The sequence below is a fragment of the Battus philenor genome, unplaced genomic scaffold (genome assembly GCF_028537555.1).
Source record: "Battus philenor isolate CCGP_79_NKW_IND1 unplaced genomic scaffold, ilBatPhil1.0.hap1 SCAF_13, whole genome shotgun sequence".
In the NCBI taxonomy this organism is placed as follows: Eukaryota; Metazoa; Arthropoda; class Insecta; order Lepidoptera; family Papilionidae; genus Battus; species Battus philenor.
Window position 1 is genome coordinate 9,278,904 of NW_027181675.1, and position 14,672 is coordinate 9,293,575.

At 29.7% G+C, this 14,672-nt stretch overlaps 1 protein-coding gene across 1 annotated transcript in view; it reads left to right on the forward strand.

The window, feature by feature from the left end:
* Positions 1-4,095: 4,095 nt before the first annotated feature.
* Positions 4,096-14,672, forward strand: part of mol (dual oxidase maturation factor 1 mol) — a 62,028-nt gene continuing 51,451 nt past the window's right edge. Inside the window, exons 1-2 of the mRNA XM_068777194.1 lie at positions 4,096-4,186; positions 13,317-13,493. The gene's annotated coding sequence lies outside the window, so the exon portion shown is untranslated. The remainder of the gene's footprint in view (positions 4,187-13,316; positions 13,494-14,672) is intronic.

The window sequence follows — 14,672 nt, forward strand, 5'->3', positions numbered from 1 at the left end:
TTCCATTCTCTTGCCTTTTTAGTATCTAATGTTCGCAAACATAAACATTATCTTGGAACCAATCGCTAACATTACGTTGTAATGGGGTCAATCTTGGCTGCAATAACTTAGTAAATAATGTATACGTGAAACTAAATTTAAAATACAGGTAAAAGCAACACATTATTAGATGGTCTCTTCTGCAACTCGCTGTACAAGTAGGTAATTAAGCCCATAAACTGTAATGTGCAACTGTTACTGTATTACAGTTTGAATTGCTTCCTTATGAAAGTTTCATCTTATCGCTATCTTGTGAACGTGAATGCAATGTTCTATATGATGTTTTATTTCAAATGTCTGGAAAACGCTTCACTTGAATAAACAAGACATTGTTTGCCAACTTACTAGTTAATGGCATACAATGTCATGTCATGTCTACTGACAAGGCTTCTTCGATCAGATACTTTATTATATCAAATTTTATTAAAACTATCTATTGAAAATCAATAAAAAAATGTTGATGCTGATATATCATCTGAGATGGTCGATTGTTATTTTCCGAAAGGATTAAACACGGCACCTACAGAGAATAAAATCCCGCTCAGAAACTACACCACACAATTCAGAGTCACGATTATTTACAGTAAGGATCCTAGGCTCTCTACTAGCTTCAGCAAATCGATACAGATGGATGATATATCGTCATGGTCTAGTTTTATTGTGATAGCGCAATTCAAGTACTGGCAGTAGCGTGATCGACGTTTATTGACTTTGTTAATAAAGGGATAAGTAAGTAACATATTTATTGCTATTAGTTTAATAAGGTTGTAATTGTAGAGACTACTTTTTAGAGAAATGCTTCAGGCCGGCCATATTAACGACGCATGTTCAGTGCAAATAAGCTTGAAAGATAAATTTATATTTAGTCCTCCCCATAATCCGATAATATGGTATGGACGTTTTATCCCCTTGTCATCAAATCGGAATGCTTAAGTCGTTTCAAATGACGGAGTCTTGTACTTGCACGCAATAAAGCTTTCGCCTAAACGGCCCAAGAGCTAAAACTAATTTGTGTGAATTTTTTGGCAGGCTAAAATTACGTATTTACTCAAGAGTCGAAATGTCTAATTTTTTTTTAAACTATTTTTGTACTTATATATTAAAATTAGATTTGATAGTTAGTTTTATTTATACAACATAGTTGATTTGTAGAAAATATACAGCATCGCACCTATACATAGCATCAAACCCAGTTGCGACAATGGCATGTCCATACCTTAACCCGGTAAAACTATATATGTTATCGAGAATGCCTCATTTGCCAATGAAAAAAATTATTGGATTTATAGAGTACAACTTAAGCACCGTATAACTATAAAAATCTAATGCCTAACAATATTTTTGAATGACACAAAATTCAATTATAACAACGTAATTTATTAATCGTACATCTTATGAATATTACAAAAAGCCTAAGACTGTCGCCAAGTAAGAGCCCAATGACAGGCCCCTTCGTGGAAACCCTTGAAAAAAGCCATGGAGCGAACGTCTGTCTCCAGTAAACAGTAGTAGTGTCAACAGTAAACCGTCACCGTATATATACTATATGTGTATATATACACAACTTTCAAGTTAATTGAAAAAGATTTGTATTTTATTATTGCATTTAAAAAAACGATTAAAACAAAAAAAATTATGTATACAATATATGTATAAAGAGATTGTCCATCATTACCTGTATTTAAAAAGCGAGTCAAAGAGCACTATTTATCGCTAGTTGTCTGGTATATATAATATTTTTAGTTATATATGTTATATATGTATTTATGCTTATATTATGTATATATATTATTTATTATGCTTATTTATGTAAGTATATAATATGTAAGTATACATTTATGTTCATGTTAAGTATGTAATTATGGTCAAAAGTCGTATCTATTGTAAATATTTCAATTTAATTATTGTGCACGTTGTGTCTGCCTTACTTTTTATGAATCTCGTTCCGTAGGCCTACTGGAAGAAATTTCTGGTTAGAAATAAGTAGTGCCTGTTGTGTCAGTTATATTTGTATTGTTACTTTAGTGTTTTTATTGTGTACAATAAACTGTTAAATAAAAATAAATAAATAGACATTGATGTATTTTAACTCACAAAGTAAAAAATACTAAATAATATACTAAAGTACATATCAAACATATACATTTTTAATTGAAACTTATATTAAACAGACAAATTTAACATCATGTCTACTAAGCCTTTATGTCATAATACACACTTCTCATTAAAATATCAGTGTAATATTAAAATTTAATATTCATCATTAAAACTGTAATAAAAGTTTTAAAGTGTTATACAATACGAGCGGTAACCGCAGAATATTAAAAGTAATATAAATTCTAAATAGTTAACAACATGCAGATCATGCCTACAATCGCTTTTGGAAAGACAGTAAATTATATAACAGTCCATCAATTTAGAAATTGTGGGCCGAATAACATAAAACTCCGTGAGACTTGATAACCAACTTCCTCAATGCTTCACGTCTCCCTGTTACCAACATTCGAATGTTATTGTAATCAAAGTGTAAACCCGCCCGCTGTGCAATTGTGTGGGAATGGGTACAATTGTGACTTAGAAGCTAGATGACCGCGAATTTTTTCATATTAATATTCCTACATACCTTTCACTACATTGTAGACAAGTCTATTCTCTTTATTTTTTTGTAAAAAGCTATCAATCTTTTGATTATAATAATACAAGTTGTATATGTGCGCGTTATGTGTTATGTGTTACGCATCTAATAAAAAATCTAAACCAACAAAAAGTAATATTTATAAAACAGCGCTGGGAATGTACCTGTATATGTATATGCTGTTAAGATTCAAAAACAAATTTCTCATTGTTATTTTTATTTTATAAGGTGAAAACCATAAACGTTAAATATTTGTGCATATCTGTCAAGTATTTACAATTCCTAATTTGTTTGTTACAGAATGAAATGTCAATAAATTTAAAAGATTTAATGAAGTTAATTAATAGCTAATTTACCGTCAATTAACCATGGTTTCAGAAATAATAAATAACTTCAATGCTTTATGTAGTGAAATGAGCTATGCATTCGTTCCTTTAAATCCTCACCTATAATTCGACATTCTGTGTATATTTCAAACTATAATATGAGTATGCCGTATCTTGTGATATATAAGCAAAGTAAACGATAGAAAAAATATTGCAATGTACCGGAAGCCACAGCGAGTATGCTACAAACTTCCTGAATATTATTACATGCTGCCTGACAAGGAAATGCTGTTTAACGATTTCTATTGTTCCTATTTTTAATTAGACATTCGTTTTATTTATTTTAGTGAATAAAATTAACAACACGACTTTTACTACATTATGAAGAGAAGTAAAAGTTTATGAAGCATACCGATGAGGATAATCATTCTTAGCGGTATTTTTACATTTAGTAGCAACGAAATTATAGTCATTTTAAATTAGGAACATAACTGGCATAAAATAACAAACCAGGGAATCTTGGTACTAATCGACTATTTTAAAATACATTATAGATAGCACTTAAAATATTCCTCATTTAAAAAATTACGTTGCATTTTTTCTCTGATAACCGTTTCTACTTAATTTTTTAACGTCTAGACATGTTTATGCTATTCGCCATTTTATAAATATTGTAAAATACTTTGAAAGTATAATATTTTTGCAAGCATAATTCATAATTCGGGGAAAAGTTCGGAAAACTATTTAGCATCTTTTAAAATGAAGCATGCAATTAATTAACAGCGTTTTTAATTAAGTTTTGATACTCTTATTGATAATTCTCACAGATCTGATAATAATGTTCATAATTGTCAATAAATTAATCCAATCAAAGTGAGCTATCACAGATGAACTGAATTTAAATAAAAACTATATTTATCTACAATTGATTGACAATAAAGCTGTTTTCGCTTCACGAGTGAAAGAAAGAAATGACCGGTCGTCCCTTTCTAGCACGCTTTCGTTCTGAGAAGGTTCAGAGTGCGATGTAAGTTGAACGAGGTTAGTTTGCAGTTAACGCGCGACCGCCGCGCTCTCTGCCGGCGACCTCCGCAGTTTCGTAATATCGTTTCCTTGTGATTGTGTTGTGTTGTTCACTCTATTGGTCCTACGTAGGAGTCAAGGGCTTAATTAACAATCTCTGCAGGTGAATAAATTTAATTAATGTTCCCTACTGTATGTATTTACCTAGAAAGAGGTGAGGTATTCAAATTGACAATTTTTTAAATAGTAATGAATTAAACATTGTTAAGTTTATTAAAGCTTGATGTATATCGAGATAAGACTTTGACTTTTGTTAACGAGTATAAGTTCATTGTAAACGCGTTGATGTCTTCTGTTCGTGAACATACAAATATAAAAACTTTATTTTACTTTATTTTTATTTTACATAAAAATTACTAGGCATTTTATGATTCTAAACTCCATTTTTAATGTACATACGTAATATTTAACTTCGTCAATGCATGATGTCGGTATCTATGACATCACGCTATGTAATTAGAAAAGCGTTGAGACTTCGTGCAATCGTCGTACATCAACATACAATTATGTACTTTATGAAAATACAAAAACACTTCATAATATTTCCGAAGTGAAACGAAGCTGTCAATTCTCAAAAATAAAGATTAATAAAATAAACCAGAGGCTATGAAACAACTTGTTACTGGTGTCAATTTTCGTAACACTCTTTATTGTATAAATAAAATAAACCAAAAAAAAATTCTGATTTATCAATGGATATTATGTTTAACTCGTTATTCGTTATTGTTGTTATCAGTCAACAAAGAAAACTTGTTGAAATAATACACAAAAAACATTAGCATGGCGATTATTACAAATGTGTGAATACCACTAGTCTACCGAGAAATACAAAACGAAAGTCACACATACTTGGCTTATAATAATAATTACAATCTCAATTCTCCTTTAAGTAATCCCTTATCAAAAACTTATCAGTTTTTACCAAAAATTTATTTACATTTTAGAATATTAACTTTATGATTTTCCTATCATAAAACTAATACAATATTTACAGGGATTAAATAACCAACCTGTAGTACAATAACGTATAATACAGACGATTGTCATTAAAAACATCATAATAATTAAATTTTATTATAAAAAAATATTAAATGCTAAAACTAAAATAACACAAGAAATCATACGTTCGATTTTTATAGGATTAGTCATGATAGAACTATTATATTATATATATGTATTTTTATGCATAATAATATGCCCTGAAAATAAATTAACAAAATCAAAACTTAGATAGTTTGTGAGCTATTTATTTTATGCCTTTTTTATAAAACAACATTTTAAGTAATTAATATGAATCGCACACTTTATAATTATTATCACTATTTGACATCGACCATCTTAAGCAAAAGAGTTACAACAGAAATTATTAGCAACCATTGCTAATGTACCGATCGATTCGCTAGACTTATTTCAGTTGAGTTTCGCTACTATGGACTGGTTTATAGAACCTTATGCAAATGGTTCAAAAACGCAATTACATTTCCCATTTCAACTTGTAATTTATCGGTTGTCAAAATGATATAACCAGATTTATTACAGTACGACTTCGATACAAGTAAAGCTTTACCCGTTAAATCTATTTTAAATCTTGATGACTCATTTATCGTGAAAAATATAAGACTAAAGACGAATGAAATGATAGCGAAAGTCGGAATTCGGAGAGTGATAAAGTCAATTAAAAAGTAGATGAAAATTTATCCTATTTATATAAGTTAATATGATATTTCAATTAAATGTTTTAAAATATTTGAATTCAATAATATTTCTAGATGCCTAAACTTTTTGTTGCTTTTGTTGTCGATGGTGTTAAATCCTCTAAATACTATTTAAATCTTTACTATTTCTCTTTCATAATAAATATAAAGTTTAAGTGAAAAAAAGGCAAGTGGTAGTCCAGTGGTAGAAGACGGACACTTGAAATCACATGTCACGGGTTCGATTCCCGGGACACAATCTTGTATAATTCCAACTTTGGGCATAAATTACTTCTGCCACGGCTCACTAACCAGTTTCCAGAAGATGGGTAGAGCGTCTTCTGCGTACCATACTTCGATTGCTCACCCGCCTGCCAATTGTGGCGAATATGCTATATCCCTCCATGGATACCTTTGGTGGAGGTCGACGCCTTGCAGTAAGATCTTTAGCAGCATCTCTATATTTACCTGAAACTTTGCCAATATTTGAGCTAACAGAGAAATTTTCGACTAACAGAATGTTGACGTAAACATATGTACATTAACATTACGAAAGCATCCATATATATTTAATTTTTATTAACTGGTCGATGTTTTGCATCAACGAATACATAATAAAGGAATACACGAAATTGCAATACTTGACTCTTTACTAGTGTTACTATCACTGTCTTCAATTAGTCGAATGCTTATTTATGTTTAATCATAAATAATAAACCTTAATTTCGATTTTTTAATTGAGATTGATTATATGTTAATCTCTCAATGGAACCCTGCACTCGGCATATCAGGTTCATCCAGCTCAGTCCAAACTTCTCTATACTTCGGTTTGATATTAAATGTTTAGACGATATATAAAATACATAATATGTAAATATATATACTTATATTACTCTTAAAAAGCAATCATCATTTCTCTATAAACATTAAATATAAGAGTAATCTGCAGATGCCATAATAACTGAGTATATTGATGCTGAAAGAAAAATATCGTCAGCGTACTAAAAATTGTTAATTATTATACTGCTCGCAAAAGTAAACTTTTATAAAAATTATGTCAAAAAATAATAATTTTCCAACGGTAGAAACTGCTTGCTGTAAAATAAATGTTAAATATGTGTATAATAAACGCATTAATATAAATGTATTATATTATTGTTAATTATGTTAGTAAATTTATATTCATAGTTAACGATTAATGTAAAAAAAACATAATGTTTAAAAAATTGTATTAATATAATGCGAGTAGAAATATCAGCCATTTTTTGATTAGAACTGACATGAACAAATTGCATTTGCTCTCCATATTTATCTATATTAATATTAAACTTAAACCCGTGACCTTTATTTCCGATTATTTTTTAATCAGAAAAATAGTGGTTTCCCACAATATATTTCTCTAAAAAAAGTCTAAATTTCAATTTTTTGTTCACATTACATGCTCTTAACAGAAAACAAAATTTAAAGGTAATTAGAAGGGTTTAAATAATAATATTAAAATTAACTATTGCCTTAATCATTACTCTCATAAATTCAGTAATTTCACTGCAAAAATAATGAAGTCATTTTTGTTCAATGAGTGTTATAATCATGACTTTAGGAATCTGTCTATGTGGCGACCACTGCTGCACCTATTGCTGCTGTAAAGTAGTAATAAGCAAGTAATGTTTGTTTGTGTTACGGTTTGAAAGGCCTCGTGTCTATTGAAAACACTGCCTTGACGAGACATGCCTTCAACTCAAGGTGACGTGCACAATAAACATGACCCCATAATTAATATGACAGTTTAAACTTCGTCAAACGTTATAAGGTTCATCATCATTAATTAGAGAAAATACTTGCTAATGGCTAGCATTTAGCAATAGATTCGGAAACATTGTTCCAACTTCAAACTAGCAGCGTGACAAGCGTTGCGACACTGTCGCAGCTGCGCCTACGATCTTGACATTTGCATAAAATGCCCACCTGATATCCTTATCATTAAACTTACTCAAATTATTTTCTCATTTGTAGCTTTGACAAAAGCAATATATTAGCAACAAAGTAAATAAAAGAAAGCTAATATAATTCAACCACAAAGATTTTATAGTATTTTAACACATAATTAAAAAATAAAAACATTCAATTTACGACCTAATTAAATAAGAATTCCATAGTGTTCAAACACAAAAACCAATCAATAAACAAAAGAAGTTACGTCATGATCACACAAATTAATCTACAACCCAATAAACTTGTCTCGATTGGAAATCTTAATTAATTTTATTTGAGCCATTGTTCGTGATTAGATTCGTGAGCAAAAGCTGCGTGTTCGTGCAATATAATCTTTCTAACCCACATCGCGAACTTTTAAACACAATGTCTAACTGTTTCTCACGTACCCTAAATATCGTCGCTGATGACATGATATATACAGTATAGTCAAAATTCGTACACTATATTAAATGCAAATCTTTATATAAGTGCGGTTAACAGTTTAAAAATAAATACATTGCATAACAACACTAAGGTGTCTACAGTAAAATAATTAATAAGCTAAATATTTATCGATATATTTACAAAAACACATCCGACGAACGTGATGAAAAAACGTCATCGAGCTATTATACAAACTTCTGTTCGTGTCAACTATTATTCATCTAACTTCAAGATTAAATAAAAAACATTAAAATATAAATTAAACTTCGCCGAAAAATCTTTAATGTAAAAAAGCGCACAACTGGAATTTCAAATTCTTGTATTTTTAAAAATATTTATGTTATAAATTATAGGTATTAACGAAAACAAAAACTATAAGAAACTTTAAGTTCGAATAAAAGATTACTTAAATCCCCTAATACTTTAGATTCAAAACTATTGACTGCTGCCGCGTCTATGAAGACAGCACTAATGTTGGTAATGTTGGAAGCCGGGAGAGGAATTTCGGGCAAGGCCGTCAGTGATCGATGTTTGTCCGAATCTTGCGCAAATTACTTGTTTGCTTACTACGTTGTTACTGAGACCTGCTGCAGACGTCGCCATTACCTCGTTCGCCATGTGATTTTCCTTATGTTTACATTTTATATTGTATTATCTATAACGATTTTAGTTCAACTGGTTTACTAATCACGCTATTAGCCATGCAAAAAAATACTTAAATAATTTTTTTAGTAATATTTTATGTTAAAATTTATGTCAATGACCATATGTATAAGACGTATGTTTAATAATAAAAACCATAATACACACGCTATTCGCATTTAAATTTAATTCACTTTATGTACTAAATTAATCACTTTGGGCCTCTTTAGCACGCTCATAAACGGTGAACGACCCACTTTGTTAAGGTCGCCGTGAAAAGCTAGAAACAGGCCGCTTTCAGTCGGTCCTATTGCAAATTGGAGGCCTAAATCGTATGAACCTGTTATGAAGCCAAAAATCCAAATTTACAATAATATTATTTATAATGACAAAAAAATAAAAATGATAAAATTTGCAATAATTTTATGACGTATACGTACAGCTTTTTAAATGTCATGAAATGTAGGCGTTCACAACTACAAAGTTATATATTTATGTAATATTACTCCACATCTAAGTGATCAGTAAAAAGGTAATTCCGAAACTGTGTAACATGTTACAATACACTCCATCTAAATTAATTTGTAATAAACTTAAGAAATTCATTAACCGCAAAATCGAAAAATCTTATAATAAAGTAAGAAATATCTTTAAATAATGCTCTGTTAGGGATATTGTAAAGATGATTACAAAAAATATCCGTCTAAGTTTGTTGTGGTCTCTTCTCGTATAAGAGCGCCTTTGGAATTCATTAGATCCTAGTTTATAATGAATTTGGGCTCTTCTACCATTCTTCTCATGACGTTCTCATGTGATAAATGATCTAATGTGGACGATAACATAAATAAGTAAAGTGAGTTGGAGGTAACAATAATTGCATATTGGTTGTAGATCGTCCAGCATCATTAAAAACTATTGCGGGGGTTGCCGATCAGGTGATTGTGTTCGTTGCGCGTGCATATGGCGCCTTAGGTCCTGTCGGCCTAAAGATGAAGGTCGTTTTGCAATTGATAACTGACCTCAGGCATCGAACATATTATATGTATGACTTAATACCTCTTTGAAATTCAAATTTAATACAAACAACAAGATATTCCGAATAGGTAGTCATTAAACCTGTCTACTTTGCAAACTTTAATAGATTTAAGCTACTGCAAACGATGTAATGTCACACGAGTCTCTTTGAAGTGTCTATTGGAATATTGATGTGTCGTTTTAAATTTAAACGTGATTGTCTTAAGAAATCGATGTGATCATGCTAAGTTAGTTTTATCTAATGCAAGCTTTTACTCGTGACTTGGTCGCTCGTGACTACATTTGCATAAATATGCGACTATTTCGTACCTTTCCGAGTAATTTTCATTTTTAAATTAGAACTTTTTAGTAGAACGATGAGTTTTTTTTTGTTATATTAGGAAAACTTATAGCTAGGTTATATAATAATAGGAGAACGTATATACTATAGGGCTGTTTTTAATTTTACACAAATACAAAAACCCATAAAAAAACCAATGTAAAAAATGCTATTGGTATCATTAACATAAAACTTTGCTATTTACATATTTCTCAAATTTTTATTAACGCTGACTCGCCAATCCTTAATGAAAAGAAAAGAAAAAAGGACAAGACAAGACAAGAGCAATTTAATTAGATTTTTATAAATTAGTAGTAGTCGATAGACTACTTCGTTGCTACTGCCAGGCGAACTTACATTTGAAACTGAATTTATAATGAATACTGAAACAGATATTTAGTACAACTACTATTGTAGACACATTTTAAAAGATTAAAAGAAGTCTCCTAGTTGCTAGATTACAGTTTTGTTTTGTCAAGACGAAAAATATATTTATCGTATTGTATTGTATAGTAATTATTGTTTTTCGTCAATTTAAATTTTATGAAATTTGCTATAGATCCGATATTTTATTTTTAAACTAGAGTACTCCACTACATGGACGCTGCTGTAATATTAGCAAATTAAAATATTTAACATTATTAAAATCGAAAAACATTGAAGCATTTCTTGTTATAATTAAAATATACTAATATATTTTACCATAGTTTTAAGTATAACTTCACATCACAATGGAAACTAATCGATAACAGGAAGAAAATTTTGTTATTTTTATTCATTAATATTTTATTTTATTAATCTAAATATATTTAAAAGTAATTTGTTCCATTACTTTACGTTTTAATTCAGTATAAGAGAATGTAAACTTATGTTATAAAACAACGACAGCTCGTTAAAGCGATCCTGTCTAAATGAAGTTATCGTGTTAAAAAAATTCGGTATATCATTGCTATGATATTGCATTGCACATGCCATTCGAAATCTACAGAGCATCGGATTCCTTCGTATTGAATACACGTACAACCTCTTGGCAACTGCAACACATTCGCAACTTCTCACGACTTTGCGCGACAACACGAACGACGTATAATAAAATGCTTCTAGAATATTCCACGACATCGGTGTGCTTTCGATGTCGAAAGGTGCGAAACTAAAGCGAAGAATATCCAAAAAGTTTTTATGATTTATTTCTAAGGAATAAAACAGAACTACAAAATATAGATTACATATATTATATAAAGTGTTTTAGTATACACATATAATTATTTATATACTTATTATTACATGTAACATTTGATTACTTAATAAAAATTTAATAATCAACTATTTAATTATGTAAATGACATTAAAAATATAATTGGTGTCTACAATTTCATAGACAAACGCTTATTATTTCTTTTATGTAGCTGTTACACACTTAAACTTAATAACTTTGATTTACTTATCTGCTAGGCTATCGGTTTCTTAAGCTATCTATCAGTTTTGGTTACGAAAAGCTTTATATTACAACACGCTTGGATAAAAGCGAGAGCAGCTGGATTGTGCGCTTACCGCGGTACTGAGAGCGCCTTCACAATATACTTAATAAGAGCGAATATTAACCCTACAACTGTACATTATTATTTTATAACAAAATTAATATAAAATTTAATTGTAATTATGCTAAATAAGCACACTTCATACTTATATATATTATACATTGTATAAAAGTTTCTGGTAATGAGAAGATTTTGGTGCAATTTTTTAAATTGTTATATAAATTATATGAAAGTCCAATGTTTTAGTAGTATTAAAAGTGCTGTCGGCGAAGGTTCCACTTCTTAATAGCATATATATAGACATACAGACATATTATTTATGACATGTGTATTTTACATATCTCAAAGTTATTTAATAGGCATCAAGATAATATCTTTAATCCTACATCATCGCAACAAATATTTTCATAATTTAACTTTTAACTTAAGATTTGCTCGCGTTGCGTCCAACTGTAATTAAAAGTAAAATGAATCTGTAGCGATTGCGTATTCAAATAAACTTATTTTTATTTTATATTACCTGAATTAATCATTTGCTTTGAACTATTACAAAGTAAAACATTCAAAATTTTACAGAGTCCTTACTACGACAGAAATAGGTTACCTTATTACAGTAACTATTTACGGTACTTACTTATTGTAAACATTAAAATTAATGCGCTATAACAAATGTAACCACAGAATAAAGATTAAATCGTGAATATATTAGTGAAGTTTTAAATATATATGCCATGTATAAAATCAATTTCCGCTAAATTATTATGTTCAAAAATCTTTATATTCTTTATTGTAAAGTATTGAGCGCTCTATAAATTGTAATGAAATTTATAAGAAGGACAATTTTTTAAAAAAAATTAAAAGTACAAAAATACATATTCTTTCCATTATATACAAATATCTATACTTGTTTTAATATAAAAGTTTCGGCGTGAGTATAGCGTTTATCTGTTAGTAAGTGATACATGAATATACGCTATTTGACCATCTATTAAAATGTAATTATAGATCCTTATAGTTCTTATACATGTTATAATATTAAAAATCAAAATTGACAAAAAATCTTTTAGTTAAGATGTCAAGACTGTGTACATATGCATTTATATCAGTGTATTCTCATTAACAATACCGATTCTTATTGCTATTTATGAGTAATTTTTCATAAGTAGAGAAGCAAATTAGCGACGATAAACACACTCTTATAGACTATCCAGATACATCTTGTTTACTTTACAACATTAAAAAGGGATTGTTATTTCTAAAGCGTTCTAAGTGCGATATTATTGGATAAACAAATGTATTCCTTACTTTAATAGTTATTAAACTATCATTTAATAATACAGAACATTAATATTTATAAACGAAATATACAGTATTTATTTAAACCGTAGTAAAGATAAAAAAATTAAGTAATAATTACTATTACATCTGTAGTAAATAGAAAGTATGATTATTATTCTCTGCTTAACAACAGAATGGTTTTTTGCGAAAAAAAAATCCCGTTCAGAGCTGTTGAAAATTTTAATAAGACTTTCTAATTAAAATATATTTATTTAAATAAAGAATAAATTAGGATTTAATTTGTTGCAGTCTGCAGGGCTCCCGGAGCGTGAAGGTGGCAGTGAAACTAAAAGTGATTTCAACAACGTTACCTACTGTATCGAGAGACCATGTGTGTGCGTTGTGAAATGAACAGTGAAACGTTACTGCTCTAACCAAACGCCTGGAGATGAAAAGAGAAAAGTACAAGATCTCCGCAGAAATCCGGTTTGTACAATATTTTTAATTGTCTTACTATTTTTATGACGCAGTATATTGTATTCTTTTTATGGCAATAAAACAATTAACCCCGGATTTTTTATAACGTAACATTGTGATCAAAAACTACGGTTAATGGGTTTTTATAAAATGTAAATTCTTTATTTATTCTTCCAAATCAATTTCATTACACAGTAATCCCAGTCCGATAAAACGCACTTTTGCCATCCAGTCCTCAAAACAGTCGGAATAATCTTATTCCGATATAAGCTTCAAGATCCTTTTCGATTCGGTTTTTATCCCTACGATCGTGTCAAAACGGCCTCACCGCATTGGTCCTTTGAATTTACTGAATAGCTAGAAGTCGCACGGAGCGAGATCAGGCGAATACGGTGGTTGCGGAACAACAAGAGTAGAGTTTTTAATGCTTTTTATTTCCAAAAAATTGAGCGTGTTCATCACCAATCGAGACGACGTATTTGAGACACAAAATATCCTTCAAAATGGTTTGGGCTGAGCCAAACGACATTCTAGCTTTTAACAAACACTTTACCTGCCTTCCTAGTGCTATAGTGTTTTACATGCTAATTTCATTTTACTTTTTTGATCACAGATTAATATCAAGTATTTGATGAATAAAAAACTATTCATTTTTTATGACTTGCTTTGATATGTCAGGGACACGTACAGAATATATAACATGTTTTGAATTAAATTTTACTGCAGAACTAGGTTACAGAACCTACCTCCGTGGTTAAATCTTATTTTTAAAAGTAAACCCATCTTAATTAACCTAGTAAATATAAGTAAATTAGATTTATGATTGCTTACTTAAAATTACTTATTTTACATTACATATTTTTGAATTACATAGTTAAGTATAACCAGAATTTTATAAATCTATGTCTATACTCTCTTTATTGATAATCAGTTTTTGAACATTTGATCTCTGTTTTTAATTCTATATCTTTATTATTTCTTATTCTATTGTACAGAGGACATTGATAATTACATATATTATACTTTGGCTCACCTCCGGGTCACAGGCGGACGCCGGACTCTCCATACATTTGAACTTATATACCTGAATGAGCACTGTCAAACTCCAGTGCTTTTACTACAGGATAGCCAAATACAGGATAGGTAATCGCGTCCGGGAAGAATGTCTTAATAGTCTTAATCACCTGT